The sequence below is a fragment of the Anolis sagrei genome, chromosome 4 (genome assembly GCF_037176765.1).
Source record: "Anolis sagrei isolate rAnoSag1 chromosome 4, rAnoSag1.mat, whole genome shotgun sequence".
Classification (NCBI taxonomy): domain Eukaryota; kingdom Metazoa; phylum Chordata; class Lepidosauria; order Squamata; family Dactyloidae; genus Anolis; species Anolis sagrei.
This window is the reverse complement of record NC_090024.1, coordinates 227783629-227806638: the sequence shown is the minus strand read 5'-3', so window position 1 is coordinate 227806638 and position 23010 is coordinate 227783629.

The window sequence follows — 23010 nt, the reverse complement described above, 5'->3', positions numbered from 1 at the left end:
GTACAAATGGGCCACCAGTAGAATATCTGGTGAATAACTGCCTAAAGTGTATTGGGATTTGTTTCTGTTGATTTTCTGTAATGCTGCAGAGCAATTCTGCATCCAGGATATTCACAACTCATTGCTTGTTTGTTGCATTTATTTTTGCATCGATATGATGCCATTTTGTTCCAAGGGACTCAAGGTGACAGGGCTGATTTTGCCTTTACCCCATGCCTGAATTTCCCCATCCTTATATCCTCTTAGGTCGATTATGAAGCACAGGGCTGATGTTAGGCTTTGGGAGAATCAGCTAGACAATCAGCTCTTTTGAAATGGGTTTCTGAGCATGGCTCTTTGCAGACAGTTGCACATCTGGCAAAAACCAATGTGCAAAGAGTGCCAAATTCTGGTGTTGTGCAGAATACCTTTTCAAGCAGAATGGAAACGAAATTGTTTGCCATTCTATCCAAAACCATTAAATTCAACTGTCCTCCCTCTCTTAATTTTCTTCCTGGATTATAGCATTCCAGCAGCTGTTACATTTTAGAAAGTGTGAATTCTTGCATACAAATTCAGCCCACTCTTCAACTAGGTGTGACTTCATGCTGTTCCTGGGTGTGCGGGGAGGTGATTTCTGGCTGTTATCCATTTAGATTCAGGTGATATTCCTTTTGCACTTATATCTGAATAGATCTCTGCATCTCACAGACATATTATTCTGCAAAGAGAGTTGGCCCAATAAATGAACCTTTGCTAAAACCTGAGTGCATTGACCAGGCTTACCTGCATTTTCCAGAAACACAAAACACACAATATATGTTTGGCTAGTAGATGTATATCTAGTATGTGTCTGACACTGAAAAATGACAGAAAGCTTTTCTTACAAACATTTCTGTGCCCCCTTTCAGCTCTGACAATGATGTCATTTCAAACAAAACAATTTAAACTATTAGCACTATTAGCACCTTGGAGCCAAAATGTTGAGACCTGTGAAGCCACTGAGGACGAGGACAAAGATTTTCTGGTTCAGCCTGGTGTTTCTGTGGGGGAAAGTGAAAGTGTTTTTCGAGAGAATGGGAATGTTTTGGGTAGATTTGATGTTGGGGAAACAGGCAGTGATTCTTGTGAGAATTGGCCAGACATTGACTTTGAAAGGAAGGAGGAGACAGGAGGGTTACAGATAACCCAGCATTTACAGATCAGATGGGATAGTGCAAAACAGAGACATATCTGGTGTTCTCTGAGACTGAAAGATAAACAAAGGGAATGCAGTTGTGAGAAAGGGTGATGCCACCTTGAGTCCCCTCCAGGGTAGAGAAAGGTGGGGTAGAAATGCCATAAATAAATATCATGGGCAAGAAGGAGCATTCTTAGGAAACTGGAGTCAATGTCTGGTGGGGAAATCAATGCTGGATTTTCATGAGTCAAGTTGCCTGTCTTGGGAGCTCCAAGTCTTGTTCTCTTGTTCAAATTCCATGCCACCTGTTTGGATTACAACTCTTGTTTCAAGTTTCAAGACTTTGGATTATGATCATGTTCATGCTTTCAAGCTTTTGGATATAGTTCTAGTTTAAGTGCAACAATCCTTGGATGACAGTTTCTTGCTTTTGCCTTAAGTTATTTTTGGAATTCCTATTCAGAATTGGTCTTTGCCTTTTGTTATGCTTTTGGAAATCTAACTTATGGATATATTTTGAAACTGTTTTATATTAGATACTCTTTTCTTAATAAACTTACTATTCTTGCTCATCTGTGTGGTGTTTGGGTGAAAAGGAGGATCAAGTAAACTGTTGGGCTGCAACAAAAATATTTGATTCCAAAAATAATTCTGCATATAAGACAAACAGATTTAGTGATTCCTGTTTCTGAACAATGGCCTCCAGAATATAGGTTTTACATCAGGTAGATTTATAATATAATCTGTAGTACCTCTTCCTTTTCTGGATGCAACTGGAATATTTGGCATTACTAGTTCCATATATGGTATTTTCTTAATCTTGGAAGTCTCCCTTTTTTAATTTCAGTTTTTCAATTAGAAATTGGCCACCGCAGCAAAAACTGTCATATCTTGAGGTGTCTACCATGATTTTCTGATGAGTTGATCCCAGTTGTTTTTGCTTCTCACAAGACTCTCATTTGTAATATTGACTTGAATCCTAGCATTGCACCTTGAGTGATAACTGTGAAGTGATAACTTAGATCAAAACAGCTACTCACAGCTCAAGGAATGCTAGAACTTTAACTGTAAAAAGAGATTGGGGTGGATGGAATAGTGTTAGGGAGTCAGCAATCGAGTTTGAGGACTAATTAGGAAAAGCTGGATGACAAGACCTGAATTGGATTTAGGGAGCTGAGAATATGGGAAGAATTTAGGGAAAGGTGAAATACAAGAAAATTTATGGTGTGCTGGATGTATGGAACATTTCATTTATGAAATGATAAATCTTTACTGGTATCTCTTTTCTGAATGTTTTATTTTAATAATTAATTTTAATGATTGAATCAAGTCTCGCTTTACCACATTACCACACAGCATTTGTTCATTGAGGTCCCAGTACTAGATCTATGGAGAGATCTCAAGGGAGCCCAAAGATTGGAACTGCAGGACCAGCCTGGAGAATGATTAAGTCATAATAAAAATACAACATACAAACACAAAAACCCAAATATTGAGATATTGAGCAGGATGTTCCAGTGTCTCATGGCATCCTTGACCTTGAAGGAGCTGGGGGCGATGATAGCTGATAGGGAGCTCTGGCGTGGGCTGTTCCATGAGGTCATAAAGAGTTGGAAACAACTGAAAAAATGAACAACAACAAAATACTCATGCACACACACATACACACCCCATGAAAAACCCATTACCACCTTTGACATCACTTCTTTCAGTGGTCATGGTTTATTTTAGTTAAAGCTAGCATTTCCCTCATCAGGCATATGACTATTTTTGTTCAAAAATTAAATTCCATTTTAATTTACTAGTTTGTTCATTGGTGATGCTGCTGAACTGAAAGATTAAATACCTTCTTCCTGGAAGGTTAATGTACAGTATGCTTCTCTATGATTAGGAACAAAAACTGCCGGCAGGTGGGCTACCAGAACCGAAACCGTTCTGACAATTTCAGGCTTGAAAGAGAGAGAAAAGGCAATAAATTCAGCAAAAGTGCTTGAGACTGTACAAGGCCTCCTGCTGAAATGATCTATATAGTACAAAGGAAATCTCCATTGGAGCAGTCCTGTTCTTCTAAGAATGACTACAGCCTCAAACTTGCAGAACAATTTACCAGTGGGGGGTTGTTTTCATTGGTTAGGCCTGCACAACTTGTAACCTACTAAGCTAAATGTAGCCCACCAGACACATACTGGGGTTATTAGCTGCTTGGCAACTTCCGCCCCAGTTTTCAGTCTTAGGCATCCAAGCAACTATAAGAAGAATCCTGTTGGATTAGACCAGTGGATCTCAACCTGTGGGTCCCCAGGTGTTTTGGCCTACAACTCCCAGAAATCCCAGCTAGTTTATCAGCTGTTGGGATTTCTGGGAGTTGAAGGCAAAAACAACAGGGACCCATAGGTTGAGAACCACTGGATTAGACCAAAGTTTAGCCATTGTACATGATGATGATTATATACCCACTTTTTCTAAGACCTAAAATCCATTCTTTATCTGAAAATGTCCTGATTTGATAAGGAAAGCCCTCTGTCAAACCACTTTTCCAGCTGTGTTTAAAACACCCCTGTTCCTTTTGCCTACTCCTACTTTCTTAATTTTCCCTCAGATATTTCAACCGCTTCAAAATATGTGTAAAAGTAGTTCTCACTAAATGCACTCAGCAAGGAAAAGGAGAGAAGAGGTAGAATCTTGCCCTCCCATATAAACTAAAGCAAAAGCAAATTCTACAGCCTATTCTAACTAGTACATTCTGCTTCATTACTAACTTTTGCCATCTTTACTACACTCTAATGTTGCAGACCCCAATAGAATATATCCTGCCAAAAAAACTCCATGATAGGCTCCCCACAAAATGCTTGAAGTCATATAGCAATGCCAACACAGTCTACTCTTAGAAGTCACAATCAGAAGATGTGGACAGGGGGAGAAAAGAAGAGGACAATGTGGAGAGGATAACCATCAACTTAATTCACTTAAAGAAGGGATGAGACAAATTCAGAGAAATATTTTACTTGTGGCTAGTAGATGTGATGGCCATATATTATGCCCAGTATCAGAACTAGTGTGGCATTTGTGGGGGGAATCCCAGTTGTAGAATGTCCAATGTGCCTTCTATGAATGAACAATAATACCTGATCTTGACCAAGCCCTGCATAAAATGTCCTTGGAAGCACTTTACTGTATCTTCTAGTGCAATTAAAATTTACTTTCCTCCCTCTGATCCTCTGTCTTGATACACTACATGGCCTGCTTACCCAGTGTTTTGAACTTTTAATCCTTGCAACTCGTCCTGCCCAATTACTGTGGTTTTATATTGTTTGGTGTGTTCATTTATATTGTTTTTGTATTTATTTTTATTTTCATTATATTTTACTGTTTGTATTTTATGTTGTATATTTGCTGTACTGTTGGGCTTGGCCTCATGTAAGCTGCCCCAAGTCCCCTTGGGGAGATGATGATGATGATGATGATTATTATTATTATTGCTTATCTGTTCTACTTATGGATTTCCAGAGGCATCTGACTGACTCGATTCGATTCTAACACCACTGCTCTCTTCAGAGAAGCACAACATCTAAACAAGAGGATGTACCTCATCTGTGTCTAGAAATCAGCATTCTAGATTTTGTACTAAATGTCCACATTTAGAGAAAGTTGGTTTTCATAGGATGAGAGTAAACACCAAATTACAGTAAGACAAAGACAAATACCTTAGCGAGGGTGACTTTACATCACAGAATTAATGCAGTGGCTCAATGATATGGGGCTATGGGAGTTGTAGCTTTGTAAAGTATTTAGCATTATGTCAAAAAGTTCCTCACCAAACTTCAAATCCAGTTCTTCCATATCATTGAATCATGGCAGTTAAGTGATGCCAAGGTGCAATAATGAGATGCTCCTTGAGTCTCTGACATAGAATATTTTACATAATTCTCTTTCTCCATTTTCCTTGCAAGCCTTTGTGTGAGATGTTCAGTTCTCTCCTCTGCCTCCACCTCTCTTTCACTCTGAGTACCATTTGATTGTATAGCTTACCGGTTAGCTAGAATTTCATTAGGAACAAGATGAAATGCTGTTTTCAGAAACATTTTACTTCTGTTATTTTGGCTTAGTGATGTATGTCTTCAGGATCTTCTTTTCCTATTGACATAATGAATTCTTTCTACACAGGAAGCTTGTCAGGCAAAAATCATACTGAGTAGCCAAAAAACCATCTGGTCTTTCCCCTCTTCATGTTTCAGAGTTGGAGATTACATATAATCTATCTATTCTCTTATTTATGTCTTAGAATAATCTCAAAAATAATTCTTCATTGTTGTGGACAGATATTGTGAACGTCCTTCTGCATGTTATTCATTTCAGCTTAGGCTAGTAGTTCTCAACCTTCCTAAAGCCGCAAACCTTAATACAGTTCCTCATATTGTGGTGATCCCCAACCATAAAATTATTTTCATTGCTACTTCATAACTGTAAGTTTGCTACTGTTATGAATTGTAAAGTAAATACCTGATATGTAGGATGTATTTTCATTCAGTGGACCAAATTTTACACAAATACACAATACGCCCAAATTTGAATACTGGTGGGGTTGCAGGTGGGGGACTGATTTTGTCATTTGAGAGTTCTGGTTACTGGGATTTATAGTTCACCTACAATCAAAGAGCATTCTGAACTCCACCAACGATGGAATTGAACCAAACTTGGCACACAGAGCTCCCATGACCAATAGAAAACATTGGAAGAGTTTGAGGGGCATTGACCTAGAGTTTTTGAGTTACAGTTGACTTTCATCCAGAGGGAACTGTGGACTCAAACTTTTAAAGCCACAGAGCCCTTTTGTAAGGAAAAGTTTTTCGTGAACTCCCAAGAAACTTTTCAACACAGAGGTCGCATTGCATTAAAATTTGACAGATTGGCCAAGTCAGTGATAGATGGATGGATAATGTTTGTGTGAAGTAATTGCGGGAAAAAAATAAACAAATACCTATTTGTTTATTTATTTTTTGCTGCATTTGCTGCCTCTCTCTGCCGGAGGCGACTTGGGGTGGCTTATACTGGCACAATTCGATGCCACAACAATCATAAAGCAAAACATTTTAAACACATCTAAAATAAGGGGTGAGTGAGTTTCTGCTATCTCTGCTAGCCACCCAAAATCATTTGGGATTCTGAAAAACTAAAGCAAAAGGGAGTGCTAGAATTCAGTGGTAGTGAGTAGACTATGTGTAGACTGTGTGCCCATCTGTGGTGCAGCCATACCAGGACACAGTTCCACTTATGGAACCTAAATGAGAAGATGGCAGAGCTGGAAATGGTGAAGGAAAGGGCCAACAGCAGGATCAAGAGGTGAAATATTGGGGGATGCTTATCATCAAGATGGAGGAAAGCAAGTGAGATGGCAAATCAAGACCTACTTCTCTGGGAGTCTTTAGGCAGACTCAGGAGTGCTTTTAGCTATGTTTTCCTGCATGGAAGAAATGAGTTGGATTAAATGGCCCATGTGGTCCCTTCCAACTTTTGGATTTTGTGATTCTCTCTAACATGGAATAGGCACATCATCTTGTCTCTTCACTTCAGGAATCAAAATGTCTTGCACAAAATATTCTGCTTAACTTTCCCACAAAAGTGAAAGAAAGAGGAAATTTTAAGCTAAAAGACAGTTAGTGTCCCAGATTTTTACAGCGCACAAAAGATTTGTATGGGAAAGACATTTTCTTCCTGTCTCTGGACAAGAGACTGGTTCTGATTGTGTTCTATCCAAAGAAGAGAAATGAGAGGCGACAATGCTTTGTAACAAATTACTGCCAATCGAACCCCTCATACTGAAAACCTGATAAGGGTGTTGAAGTGATCTTTATCTACTGACAGTTGTGATGGAAGAGGCTATTCTGTATGGAAATGCATATTGGGTGGCACTTCTATTTTTTTTCTTATGTGTGATTTGCATTGTTTGAGGCATTGAACTCCAAATCAATGTTAATTCAAATGTCGCTGGGATGACTGTGCTCCTTGTCAAGTGCCTGGAGACTAATTTAGGCTGCAGACAGTCTCAAGTTTGAAAATGACAGGACAACTTCAGAGTGTGCATGCATCAGACTCAAAAAATTGGAGCCACACACATAAATGCCTGAAAGTATAGCCTATATTGCTGGTCCATGGCCTGAAACCAGAAAAGTGCTCAAGTGGAAAGAAGTCCTCGTGGGCCTTCATATTATTCTTCGAGCCTATGTCAGAGTGACAGTTTCATGGTGAAGGGAAAGGATCCCCATTTCATTGCCTCTCCAACTATTTTTATAGACATTCTAAAGTTAACTAAAGGAGAGCAAATTGACACTGTACTCACTAAGTATTCTCTGTAGTGAGTCAATACTTAGTGGAAACTTTTTTTGGTCACAATTGTGCACATTCTTAGATAAATCTATATCAATTTTGCATATTTAGATTTGGTAATTTTTGCCTACCTTTCTTTATAAAACCATTCCAGCTTTGCCAGATTAGATGGGGCCACTGAATGGACATTTTCAAGTCATACCAAAGAATGTTAATTATGTATAGCTTTAACTGGGCCAATCTAACTCAACTTTTTGTTTCAAAGTCATTCCAATGTACATTTAGGGTCATTTGTTTTTGCTGGAGGTTGAATCTCTGCCCCAGGCCCAAGTCCCTTGAAGTATGAAACTTTTTTTTTTTTTTTTTGCTGTAGAATCACCCTGTATTTTTTTTTAAAAAATCCATGTTTATTGAAATACTGAAAAATCATAAAAAATATAACAACAACACCAAGAACAGTAAAGAGATTGGTGGCAATCATTTGAACTCAGAGGCCATATATATATATACACACACACACACACACACACACACAGAAAAGAAATGGAAAAGAGGGGAAATCTCCAAAGAGGAATCCAAACAAATATCCAACATATGTAGGGAAAAGCAAAATGAGCTATGAGCTCAGGCTTGCCAGAGAGATTAAAAACAATAAAAAGGGATTATTTGGTTATGTCAGTAGAAAAAGGAAAAACAAGGAAACAGTAGGGTCCTGGTGTGGAGAAGATGGTGAAATGCTAATGGGGGAAAGAAAGAACTGCTCAACACCTTTTTTGCCTCAGTCTTCTCCTAAAAGGGACAGATGAACTACATCCAAGGGCAGGACTATAGTCAGGGTGTCTGGGGGGCGGAGCGGTTAAGGGTTAACCCCCCCCCCCAAATGTGTCAGGTTAAAAAAACCTGGTTTACTCATGAATTGGTTATATAGTTAAAATTCATGAGTAAACCAAGTTTTTTTTTAACCTAAACATTTGGGGCTGCCCAAGGATATTCACTTCAGGCCTGCCCAAGGGTATTCAAAGAACTAGCAGAAGTCATTTCAGAACCACTGGCAATAATCTTTGAGCTTCTTTGAGTATGAAAGAAGTCCCAGCAGACTGCAGGATTATTATTATCATTATTATTATCATTATTACTGTTATCTTTATTCATACCCTGCCTTTCTCCCGATGGGGACTCACTAGACAAGTTTTAAAAGAAAAAAACAAAACAAAACAAAACAATTAAATAGTAATAGTGTGGTAAACTAATAGGTTTACCTGTTATATATAGGTGTATAGATATTCCTTGCTATCTAAAGAGCAGCCCATTGCTTAAAAGTAATCTTATTCAAACCTACCTTAGAGTATACCCTATTGAACTCAGTGGGACTTCTTTGTGATTGGAAAGATTACACGATTTATCCTTCTCTCTCTCTCTCTCTCTCTCTTTCTCACTCCCCATCTCTTCCTGTACAAATGACTATATCATCATTTAAAGCTGTGTCAAGTAAGTGAATTAAATTTGCACGAGATTAATGTTCTCTAAGCAAACTACTGGAAAAATATATATTGGTGGGGATAGTAAATAAACTAAGCTCCATGACATGTACATCTATTAAATCTGCAATTGCTATGCTGGCAAGAAGAGGCAACCTGTCCATTGGCTATATGGGCAGTTTGTCTAAGAAACGATGGTGTACCTTCTCTGGTTTTCCAGATATGTTACTGGGTCTTGCTGAGAAGCAGGGGGTGTGGTATAGAAATAATCTAGCAAACCCTAAAATATGTGTTGATACCTCTGAGCTCAGCAATATGCTCAGCTGAATTGGGGTGTAGCTCACCGCAGGCAGCAGACCCATCCAAAGCAGAAATAGAATAATGCAATGATTTAAAGATACTCCTTGACAGAACCTTATGCAAAAGACAGAGGACTTGCAGGTTTGCTTTCACAGTGAATATATAATCTAGACAAATATTCAGGCCCCCCACCATCACCTCATTATTCTTTCCTGTAGAAAGCTTCCATTTGCCTCTGTGGCAAACTCAACTGAGAGCTAGCAAGGACAGAAGTTTTACAAATCATATGAAAGTGTTTGAAGAAACAACTGAGTGAATGAGCTGTCTGGTCCACGTGGAGTGAAAGAACAGACAGCTGAGAATACATTTAAATGTGAGGGAGAACACATATTTTGAATGAAGAAAGCTCCAGGTTGAATCTCTTGCATCTCCAGAATACCTCTACAAAAACAAGAGGGTTTACATAAGCAGGATTGCCACTGCATTAGACAGAGGGTGTGATGGTGAGGAGTTTGAAGTTAGTAGTAATTGCAGAATTCTCTGTTCAAAGATACAGAAATAAATGGATATCTACATAGATCAGTTAATGAACTGGGAGTAGAGAATTCTTAATCTGATTTTTTAACGAGTCTCTGAGCATATTTCTCAGAAATGCATCACTGTTTCCTTTCTCCATTTCCACTCCCCATCAAGAAGTATGGTCTGCAAAGACAGGTTTTGCATGCAGGATGAAGCAAGGGATCCCAAATAAAAACTGTGGTACCTGCGGTTTTAATGATCAGGTATCTAACAAACAGAATCTACTCTGCACCTATCTTATCTTAACTGTATAATTAAAAGGAACAGGGAGGAAGAAGGGGAAGTGAAACAAGGCATGGTTCTCCACCACAATCTTTTAGACTGAGGATTGGGTTGTTGTAGGTTTTTCAGACTAGGGATTCTTTGTCATTTATCATCTGTAACTGTATGGAGATTCTTCTTAATATCTCTTGGTGGCTGGGCTCCCAGTGTTAAAGAAGGATATCATCCAAATTGGAAGATATAGGGATCTTTTAATGTGGGGCTAAAATAGCTCTGTTTTGCCACTTTTGGCCAGGCCTGGATGGGGACTGCCAAGTGTCACCAGGGGGAGGAAAGTGTGTTTTGGGTAGCTTCAATGGAGCTACCCACACTTTCCTCCCCCTTTCCCCATATGATGGGGAAAAGGGTGGCGGGGCAATGTGTGTTGCCATGAATTGCCTCCCTTTCTCCCTTCTGATGAGGACAGGGAGAGGGTGCCAATGCACCTTGTCCTGTTCCCACCATGATAGGGGAAGGAGAGAGGTATACCAGTGAAACGGTATGGCCCAGAAGGGCCATGTGAAGAGGACCTTAGCATTAACATTGCATTTAAGCACTCTTAACTACAGGACTTTCAGGATATTTTATTCTTGGGAGAAAGTAAAGTCAGATTAATAATATTTTGGGCTGTTTTAATAAAATGGATAAGCTGACAGTCATGCATTTCTCTTTGGAGAAACTTTTAATTGTCTAGGCATGTAATTTATGCATTTTTTTTGTCTGGAGCAACTTGAGAAACTGCAAGTTGCTTCTGATGTGACTTTATTGACTTTATATTGCATTGACTTTATATTTCATGTAAAGCATCACATATTGTATGTCATGGCATCTTAGCAGACATCACATGGCAGCCATATGGTCTAACACTTGGAAATAATTGAACCTTTTATGGCTTCTGTGAAGGAAGCAATACTTCTCACAACAGACATACATGGAAAAAATAATCTTCAATGGGCATTGTGATCTATTGCAGTATCTGCTCTATATTCCTATGACAGGCATTTTCAGTTCATATAAGAAGTATCCACTTAACATAGCCTAGTCTATCTTGAGATAAGAGCTTCTCTCTCCCACTCTCTTACCAGCACTTTGAGGATATTTACCAACAAGGAACACCATTGGCAGGATAAAAAAAATATCATAGACAGTAAGGTCAGATCTCAAGAGATAGCTTTTATACCATCTCTACTATCTGACTGTCCAATCAGAAATTAATCCAATGAATTAATGTCAACAAACATTCTTCCTTCCAATCAGATAACAGAAGTAACTGGCCCTTTATACAAGACCATAAAGTGACCAATCACTAATCATAATAACAGGTTCCAAACTCTGGAGAGTTCCTTTAAAAGTTCAGACTAGAACTCAGAGCAGATGTATACCTCACTGATAAAGAAAACACAAGAAGGAACAATTCAGGTGAACTTAGAGCAATCTTTCACAAATGGCTGAATGGTTGTATCTGAGCTGTGGATTCAAAGACTCATGATCAAACTGCATAAGTATGAACCAAATGTCATGAACATCCCAGCTAAATTTATGTCTGCTGTGGATACCCTTTTCGGAGCTGTAGACTTGACTTTGAAAGCAGAAACAGGCCTTTGAGCCTGAGGTACAGACCTATATAGACTGACTTGTCAGATCACTCCCTGTACCAGACAAAAGGCTGGTGCAGATCAAAGTGGAAACTCAGAAAGATGACTCATGAAGAATTCTAAATGATGTGGTCATTCAAGGAAGCCTGGAAGACAAAGGCAGCTCTGATCTCAACATAAGAGACTATTGGAATAGCAGACAGATCTGGAATAGCATCAGCACCTGCACATAGTGCGACAAATACCAAAGACCTAAAGCTGGCCTCTTTTTCTGTTCTTTTAAATAGAACTCTATTCGTATAGCACTTCTCCTTCAAATGCTAAATCTACTGGCCATATCCCAGGGCCCAATCCTGAATCTTTCATTTTCATGGATCTTCTGCAGGTAAAAGACAAGGGTGAGAATTTTTCAGTTTTGGTGCCTTATCTCCAGGCAGGATGAAAGGGCTGCATGCAGATCTCCAACTCAGCTTTTAGAACTGAAATTCACTACAATGTGTAAGTCTTAATGGATTTGTGGCTGCAACTGGCAAAGTCTCTCTGAAGAAATGGTGACCAATGTGTTTTTGAATTAGTTTCTTCCTTCCCCTTTAGTGATTATAGCAACTAAACATCCATTCTGTTGTGCCTCTTCCTAGAAGTAAATGCCCTTGCATATCCTGTTGTCTCATCTCTGTTTGTAACTACGATGTGGAAGGTTGTAGATATAAATAAATAGAAGTTTTACCATAGTTTCTGAACCAAAATATACCCTGCAGTATAATAAAATGTCACTCGGGCTTGTGTTAACAAGCAATAGGATCTTCACTTCCGTTCAAAAGACCAAACAGGACAACAATTTATACAGCAGGCTCTCTGAATTCACAGAAAGAACAGAGGGAATAAACAGTGCTTTCAAGCAGTCTTTAAAAATATGCTTCATGCCTTAGAAATGATCAGGCTTCAGAGAGTTGGCAGCCATTTCCTTCCTGTTTCCAGTCAGCGCTCTCTTCACTCTTGGAGGTGAAAGTGGCAGTTAAAACCGTTTGTCTCAGCAGCAAGCCAGAGACAGTAGCCAATCAGAATTCTGGCTCCTGGTATGCTCAGCCAATCAGCTGCTGACACATGCCTCTCCAGTCAACCCACAACATCATGGTGCTTTTTCCCAAATCCCCACATACAAGCCATATGTAAGTTCAATGTTTGTAACTCAGGGATTGCCTGCATATAACTACAGCTCCCAAAATGTTCCAGTCACCATACTGACACCTCCCAGAATCCACTACTCAGCATAACCACAAGCAATGAAGAACAAAGAAAAGGATGTTTGTGTTTTCCTCAGGTGGCAAAATGAATAGGGTGTTGAAGTAAGACCTCTGACCTTGAATTATTGTTATCAAGCAATTTACCCCCCTCCCCCCCCCCAATTAATCTGGACGTGTGGAAGACTGCACATGAATTTATATCATTTTTTTTCTTAATAGTCAAATCAAATGTACCATGATGGCACCCTTATACCCAGTCCCCTCTATTAACATAAACCCCTGGGAATTGAGATCATTGAACCATTAAGAAATATCCCTTCAGTGATCTCCCAAGCCTAAAGATGCAATTCTTTAGTGTGTTAGTGAAAAGTAGATAATCTCTTTATCCCAGAGCTGGATTTTGCACTGTTTACCTGATCAGATATATCCAGGGGCTTACAATTGCCACAGAAGACAAAGCTAAGAAGGAAGGAGTGAATCAGCCTTATGAATGGGTAACCGAGCCTCTGAATATCTGGCATAATCACATTTTTACTTTCTGTGCTTCTCACCATTGTCTCATTCAGAACTAGATATTATTATTATTATTATTATTATTATTATTAATAATAATAATAATAATAATAATAATATCTAGTTCTGAATGAGACAATGGTGAGAAGCACAGAAAGTAAAAATGTCCCGAGTCCCTTGGGAGATGATAGCGGGGTATAAATAAAGGTTATTATTATTATTATTATTATTATTATTAATAAACTTTATTTATACCCTGCTACCATCTCCCAAGGGACTCGGTGCGGCTTACATGAGACCGAGCCCACAATACATCAATACATGCAATAACAACCACGATACAAAGCAAAATACAAATACTAATACAAAGCAATTAAAAATAAAACTCATACATAAATAGCATAAACATTGAACAATAGCACAAAACACATTTAAAAACTATAGCTGGGCCAAATGTAATTAAAGTTAAAAAATAATGCTGGGCATGAACAAGATAGAGGAGGTAGGGTGTTGGTGGAAACGTACAAGCAATCCTAAATCAGTATAAAGTGCTTTTAGAGGACATAATGCTAAGGGTTCATTATTCTGGGAAGGCACACTGAAACAACCACGTTTTCAAGCTCCTCCTAAAGACTGCCAAAGTTGGGGCATGCCTGATGTCCTTAGGGAGTGAGTTCCAGAGACGAGGGGCCACCACCGAGAAGGCCCTCTCTCTCGTCCCCATCAATCGCACTTGTGATACAGGTGGGAGCGCGAGTAGGGCCTCTCCAGATGATTGAAAAAATCATGTGGGTTCAATAAAGGACACATTTGCACACCCACATTATCATATTCCTTCATTTTGCACCCTTCACTGGGACATCCCCAGCAACGGACTGGACCTTGATACCCAACAATGACCAGCTGTTGTTCTTCCCGGCCAATCATGGCATGGATCCTAGCCAGCTTGTTTCTCAGCCAATCAGTGGGAGACAGGGGAAGTCTGAATGGCTGTCGAAGTGTATTTAGTGTCATGTATTTCTCTGTGATGTAGGTACAGAGACTGCTCTAAAATGTACAAGCATGCTTGTACATTTTAGAGCACAGTCTCAGTACCTACATCCCTTTTGGCCAAATTATAACAAACCTCTGCTTTTTGCTTTCACATGCAGAGTGCTTCATCCACTGTCCCTGGCCTATCTGGTTTAGCAGAGGCTCACCAAGCATTGACCTGCTATCTCCAGTTTCTGCTGAAAATCACAACATTGTGTAACATAGAAAGACACAAAAAGAAAAAATCCCTTTCATAGCAGCCTGGTTTGTTCTGGGCCACACAAAGCTTTGCCTTTTACACAGTCCAGAAAAACATAGAAAATTGCTTTTAATGAAACCATATGAATACAGATGATGGGGATACTCTAAACCTAAATAAATAAATAAATAAATAAACCTGTACAAGTAAATTGCCATTATTATGCTATCTTCTACAAATCTGCAGCTTTAAAAGCAGCCTATAGTTAAGATTGCTATCTCTCAAGGCACTAGCAGAAGTCTTAGGGGTTTGCTATGCTTCTCCAAGAAGGGAAGAAACCTCACAGAGAACAGCATCAGAGAAAGATTTTTTTAAAAATGTCATGTGGCTTTAAAGCTTGGCCATTCATCTCTACCCATTCAGATTTTTGCAGTGATAGCTCCTTTTTGAGGAGAAGATGGAAACTGGTTCAATTAAGAATCCATCTTCTACAGTAGAGTATGCAAGTAAAACCACTAAATCTATGAGACTAGCTTTGACAAAGTAAGGCAAACAGGCAGTATGCACATTATTTAACTAAAAACTTCATTAGTTCATTGAAACACAATATAACTCCCATATCTATAGGCGTATGTAAGCCCATTTGCATAGGAAGGTCTCACACTGAATTCCAACAATATCATTCAGTATGGGACTTCTCTACACAAATCTCCAGGAAACAGAGTGTCTATGCATTTATTTTGTGCACTCAAATAGTTTTGATAGGTGTGTCTGTCATAGAGTTTTCCAGGGCTCTGAGACTGTGACTTGACCAAGGACACCCAGTGGGTTTCCATGTCCAAACAGGGAATCAAAATCTGGTCTCAAGAGTCATACCACAAAGTTCAAACTTCTATACCACATTAGCTCTCATATGCTTGTATGTAGGTATTAGGCCTGGGTAACAACGCAAAAATTTGTTTCTAAAATCGATTTGTAATTGGGTTTTTTTTTTGTTTCGATATTTAAAATAATTACAAAATTTTCCAAAAAAAAAGTTCGGTATTTACGAAATTTCGTAAATATTTACAAAACATTTTGTAAAGATGGCGCCCTTTTTTTTCAATATTTTAAAAATATTTTTTAAATTTAATTATTAATTTAGTAGAATAGGGAGGAGAAATGAAAATTATTATTAAGGAGGGAAGGCAGGCACTCACTCTGGCGGGCCCTCTCGCTCGCCGCTCGCTCGCCGCTCGCTCGCCGCTCGCTCGCCCCTCTCGCTTGCCCTCTCGCTCGCTTGCTCAGCCGGCGCCGAGAGAGGAGAGCTCCCAGCAAGCATCGGCAGGCGGCCATCTTATGTATTTCCGAAATGGACGGAAATACAAAATTTTTTGGCGCCTGCCGTTTCGATATTTAAAAACACTTCCAGGTTAAAAAAAAAGTTTTGTAATCGTTTCGTAATTCAAAAATTAACGAATTTTTTAACGAATTACGAATTAACGAAACGAATTGCCCAGCCCTAGTAGGTATGTATCACCAAATTTCAGTGATTCTGTTCCATATCATCTGAAGTTAACTAGGTTCCTTTCTGCCATTAATGCTCCACCTCACTCCTGGTAACTGTTTGACATATTGTTTAACATCAAATGTTACTCGTGTGCCTTTCTCAATATTGATATGCAGTGTGTTAATTTGGTTGGCTGCCCTCTAGCAAGAACTGCCTAATTAGACATGATTACTTTTCAGATCACATTAAAGGTGATGCCCACCTATAGAAAGTACTCATACCAATTGAAAAGTCTAGCAATCATTTAAGAGCACTGAAAAGGTGGAAATGTTTACCAAAACATGACTAGCAGCTAGTTTAAGGGACAATTCTGAATTGCAGTGTCTTGGCAGTGATGTCAAATTCTTCTAATTATCTACTTCATCACACTAGAGGAAAAAAATCACTTAAAATCTGTTTTCTGCCTCCTGCAGAATTCTGGGGTTTGTAGTTTAGTGAGGCTGTTCAAGTCTCCTCCCTAAGACTATAGAGCTTGGGTCCAAGCTATGTGTGTGATGGTATGGGATAGGATAGGGAAGGAAAGGAAAGGACTTGACCCAAACCTTTGGAGATGTGACATATTTCGGAGTGGAAACATTCAACAACTTAGACTTTCATTGACTCAAATAACCTATTGGGAGGGGCACCCAATCTATACAATTTAACTGTATTAGAGAAAAGCATTTATGTTTTTACAATGACTAAAGCTTACAGCCAGATGTATGGCTAAGGGGAGGGCAAAATGAGATCACTGCCCCTCACATAAGAATTCTGTACCTCAATAAAATTTTCCTTCAATCTGCAAATTTCAAGCATTGCAGGAAACTAGATATTGAAAATTGCCGTCATATTTGCTGTTTTTCATTTCCTTGGTAACAGCACCCTTTTCTAATGAACCTCATGACACTAGAGAATCAATCCAGTTTAAATCCAGTTGCTGCCTCTTGCAGAATCCTGGGGTTTGTAGTTTAGGGAGGAGCCTTTAAACTACACTAAACTACATATCCCAAAATTCTGCAGGAGGCAGAAACCAGATTAAAAGTGGATTCATTCTGTAGTGTGATGAATAGAACTATTTTTCTAAAAGACAAAAGTTTAAAGTTACTGCAATGCTAGAAATGTGAAGACTGAAGGAAAATTTGAGGAGACAGAATTCTTATGGGGGGAATGCCGTCATCTCCCCCCAAATAGCTATGGCTTTGTTTATACTATTCAATTGATTTTCTCCTCCCCTCCTGCTTTCATAAATTATCTAGAATAAGATTGATCGCACCATTATAGGGCAACACAAATTGTTTGGAGCTCTGAGGAAAAAATGCAGCAAAGTGTGTCAGAGATTAATAAGTGGAGCAGATGTTATCAAATATCAGATGGTTCCAATTCAAGGTTAAGGCAACACCTGCAAACTTCTAAGCTGGAAAGGCACCTTTCATCAGCTCCAGAATTTTCTCTGTCATCTTCATTTATTTTTACATCTCCCTTTGGATGTTAAAGGCAAGCCTTGTTGCAGAACCATACCAAGATATTTTATTGTTTAGAGACACGAGTATGGCTCCCATATGTGATAGCATGATGCAGTACCTCCACCTTGGTTTTCTTGATTTACTTTCATCACATCACAAGTGTTTCTAGTTCCCCTGGGCACACTCCCCAATGACATGAATCTAAGGCCATGCCTCTAAAACAAATCATACTGGAGTTAGCAGTCTTCACAATGCAGAATGACTTCTGGTAAGAATCTCAAGATTCTAGACTGTGACTTGACTTTGCATTAGGCAAAGTTGGGGGATACTCTGGAGTTTGCATGAGACTCTGGAGTGTCCTATGGATTTGTGACTGTTTGAACAGCTGGATCTGTGTCTATTAAAAGAAGAATTCCCAATAATGCCTTCCTGAATCCAGTAAAGGAAATGTTTCCTCTTGCAGGCAAATCTGTAATGATTATATTTTAAAACTGTTGTCTTTCTTCCTCCTCCTTCTCCTCTCCCATGCTTTTTTCAATCATCATCACCTTATCAGAGAAGTAGAGGAGGGAGCAATCTTGTTTTCTGTTGCCCTGGAGACTAGGACGCAGAACGATGGCTTCAAGCTACAAGAAAGGAAATTCCATCTGAACATTAGGAAGAACTTCCTGTGAGAGCTGTTCAGCAGTGGAACTCTCTGCCCCGGAGTGTGGGGAGGCTCCTTCTTTGGAGGCTTTTGAACAGAGGCTGGATGGCCATCTGTCAGAGGTGCTTTGAATGCAATTTTCCTGCTTCTTGGCAGGGGTTGGACTGGATGGCCCATGAGGTCTCTTCCAACTCTATGATTCTGTTGGGGAAGGCAATCTATTTTAAAAGGGCTACTTAATGTGCCAAATGTACTTTAAGAATAGGGTTCAGAACCCAACTCAGCTCCTTTAAAAGGTAAAGGTTGTCCCCTGACATTAAATCCAGTCATTTCTAACTCTGGGGTGTGGTGTTCATCTCCATTTCTAAGCCAAAGAGCCGGCATTGTCCATAGGTACCTCTAAGGCTGGCATGACTGCATGGAACATAGAACATAGAGTGAGTTAATTACTAGGCCTGTGCGATTTCGTTCGTTAATTCGTTATTTCGTAATTAAATCGTTATTTTTACCATATCCGAAGCGATTTCAAAACACATTTTCAAACCCGGAAGGGTTTAAAAATATCGAAGCAGCAGCCCCATATATTTTACGAGCTTCAGCTCGTGTCGTTAATGGGATGGAGGCTGCTGTGCTGACTGAGTGCTGCTGCTGGTGCCTGGGAGCCAATCCGGCGCTCCCAAGCACCCCAGCAGTGCACCGTGGCAGGAGCCGATTGGATGGCGCGCGCGCGCTCACCCTTACAACCGGCCTCCGCGCGCCATCCAATCGGCTCCGGCTCCTGCGCCCCCCCCCCCTCCTCCTCCTCCCAGCTGTGTTGCAGGAAGTGCTAGGAGGAGGAGGAGGAGGAGGAGGAGGAGGGCGCAGGAGCCGCAGCGGGATGGCGCGCGGAGGCCGGTTGTAAGGGTGAGCGCGCGCTCCTGCGCCCTCCTCCTCCTCCTCCTCCTCCTGACACTTCCTGCAACACAGCTGGGAGGAGGAGGAGGAGGAGGAGGGCGCAGGAGCGCGCGCTCACCCTTACAACCGGCCTCCGCGCGCCATCCGGCTGCGGCTCCTGCGCCCTCCTCCTCTTCCTCCTCCTCCTGACACTTCCTGCAACACAGCTGGGAGGAGGAGGAGGAGGAGGAGGGCGCAGGAGCGTGCGCTCACCCTTACAACCGACCTCTGCGCGCCATCCGGCTCCGGCTCCTGCGCCCTCCTCCTCCTCCTCCTCCTCCTCCCAGCTGTGTTGCAGGAAGTGTCAGGAGGAGGAGGAGGAGGAGGAGGAGGAGGGCGCAGGAGCCGCAGCCGGATGGCGCGCGGAGGCCGGTTGTAAGGGTGAGCGCGCGCTCCTGCGCCCTCCTCCTCCTGACACTTCCTGCAACACAGCTGGGAGGAGGAGGAGGAGGAGGAGGGCGCAGGAGCGCGCGCTCACCCTTACAACCGGCCTCCGCGCGCCATCCGGCTCCGGCTCCTGCGCCCTCCTCCTCCTCCTCCTCCTCCTCCCAGCTGTGTTGCAGGAAGTGTCAGGAGGAGGAGGAGGAGGGCGCAGGAGCCGGAGCCGGATGGCGCGCGGAGGCCGGTTGTGTGAGTTTTCAGGGCTGTATGTATGACCATGTTCCAGAAGCATTCTCTCCTGACATTTTGCCCACATCTATGGCAGGCATCCTCAGAGGTCTGTTGGAAACTAGGCAAATGGAGTTATCTAATATCTATGGAATGTCCAGGGAGGGAGAAATGAAAGCCATTCAATGCTAATCAAGGTGACCATTACTGCAACATTCACACTTACAAAATGTTTTGTAAATATTAACGAAATTTCGTAAATAACAAAACATTTTTTTGAAAAGTTTTGTAAATATTTTAAATATCGAAACAAAAAAACACCCCAATTACAAATCAATTTTAGAAACAAATTTTTTCTTGATCAAACAGGCCTATTAATTACCAGTCCAATTAATTAATGAAGAGCCAACGTATTGAACTCAAATGTATTGGACGCTATCTTGTATATTGATCATTTAATGCAGTTCGAAACTAGCCTTAAAATGTGGCAGCCAGACAATAAATTCCCACAAAAGCATAGGAAAGAAAGCTCTTAATGTGCACCAGTGCTCTGTCGTTTGTGTAATCACCATCCAGGCCTCAAACTGTTTCAAGGATTTCCTGTGTAATCATCTGCACAGCAAATCATTTCCTTCAATACTGGTTCAAAACTGCATTAAATGGTCAGTGTAGGTGTGGCCTTGGATTACGTCTTGGACTGCAAACCCACTAGGTGACCTTGGGTGAGTCACATACTCCCAGAAAGCCCCATGACAGGTTCACCTTCAGGTTTTCATAAGGTCAAAAACATCTGGAAAGCACACAATGACAAAAAAATATCTCACAGACATGAAACCTATCAGTTACCAGTTTGCAAGGTATTCAGTGGTTCAAATAGGGACGAATAGTTCATCCTGAACTGGCAGGGGAATGCTATCCCCTAACTTGGCCCACAAGCCACTGAGGCAATTGACCAGGTAAAGAGCACAACAGCTCGAATTGGAAATGAAAGGCACTTTTTCAGTAGTTGTTCAGATAATAATGGGGAAAAAAGAAACAAGTGTAATCCAGTGAGCAAAAATGTTATAGTGTCTAGTAGAAATGCAGAAATAATGAGCAGCTTGAGTAGCCTAATACTGTGGGGGAAAGTCTAGAACATTTTGGCTGGGTACATCCAATTTGGTGAATGAACTCAACACCTGCTGTTCTCAAGTAATATGTTTGCCAATCACTCACATCCCCTTGTTTGTTTTATTTGTGTATTGACTGGGGTAGCCATCTAGCTCGAGCGGACTCAAATTAAGTACAAATTCCTCTTCACTGAGCCCTCAAAGTGCTTTCTTGAGCAAACAAAAATCAAATACATCATCTCGACAGAGCTAGAGATCCTGCCTTCCAGACAAATGTGAAGCACGAAGGAAGGAGAGCACTTGACATACATCCACTGCCAGTATATCTCCTTGACTTCTAATTAGTTCCTAATCTATCAGGTTGCCTCATCAAATGAGCTTCTGGTTCATCTCAAGATCTCCCCTTCACCACCTCCTCCCACCTGTAGGCACACATCTATTTCTGCTGCTAAACATTTCAAAGACTCTCAAATAAAGGTCAACGGCAATACTTTATCTCTAAGAACAAAGAAATTGATCTCAAATGATTCTTTTCGTTTGTACTTTTGGAAGAATATCTCACATTATTGTAGTCTCAGAAAACACCAGTGTTTCATGCAATAAGCCAGCAATATTTGGACATGATACATCCAAGCATGTGCACATCTTTCTGCACACCTCAGTCCATTTTCCAAGCAGGTGCACATAATTGTTTAAAGAAAACTGTGACTGGGATCCTGATATTTGATAGAGTACCTCAGCCTACATATAGCCATCCTGTCATTAAGATCTGCCCAGTTCTTCTTCGTCTCACCATTGGGAGCTCCCACCAGCGTCGCAAATGCACCTGGTGGGGATGAGAGACAGGGTCTTCTCAGCTGTGGCCCCCCGCCTATGGAACTCGCTTCCCAATGAGATAAGATCGGCCTCATCCCTCCTGTCTTTTAGGACAAAATTAAAATCGTGGTTCTGGGACCAGGCTTTTGGACGGCAGGCTTAATAGCACTTTGGATGTGGAATTCGACTGGCATGGTGATACGGCTGACATTACTGTTTTTATGGTTTTAATTAATGCTCTATTTGTTGTTTTAATTGTTGTTTTATTGTATTTGTTATATGTAACGGCATCGAATTGTTGCCAAGTGTAAGCCATCCCGAGTCCCCCTTCGGGGGTTGAGAACGACGGGGTAGAAATGCTATAAATAAAATAAATAAATACAACACAAAGTGGAGACATGGAAGAGGATCTCCTTGACTTCAGTGTCCCATGGGAACACCATGGGACACTGCAAGCGATTTTGATGCCAGGTTACACCCTGGCAGTTCACCCAAGAATATGAAAATTACTAATAATAGATCAGGGTTTGGTCTAATGTCTACAGGTGTTATTTTCTGGACAGACTGTCTGTTCATCTATCTGTCTCCCTGTTTGCCTGCCTGACCTAATCCCACCTTTCTCCTAACATGGGAATTCCAATTTATCATTTTGAATTATTTAAAACCACTTCATTGGTAGTGTCCATCCTAGAAATCTTTAAATATACAGCAAGCTAGGAATAATTTAACAAGTTCAAAATAAGCAATAAAGGTGTGTGCACACATTTTTTTTCATGTCAGGAGTGACTTGAGAAACTGCAAGTCACTTCTGGTGTGAAAGAATTGGCCATCTGCAAGGACATGCACATATGATGCCTACATTATGTTTCCAGCAGGACTTACTTACAAGAAGAAATCAGTGGAATTTTGTACTCTTTAATCGCACTTCAATTATATGTGCATGTTGTGAGATGACACAGGCAACACCTGAGACTTCTTTTAACCCTCCCCCCTCCCATTTCTTCCATATTTTCCCCATATTCCACAGGGGAGGAGCAATTCAGTAGTGGAACAACTAACCTGATGCCTATAGTTAAAAGTAATAGGTAACTTGGCATTCTTCAACCTGGGACCCTCCTGATTTTTTACAACAGTGCATCTCATTTCTAGTTGCTTGTGTGGCTGGCAGGGCTCAATGGAAGCTGATGCCCAGAACATATAGAAGGCATCATATGTGGGGAAG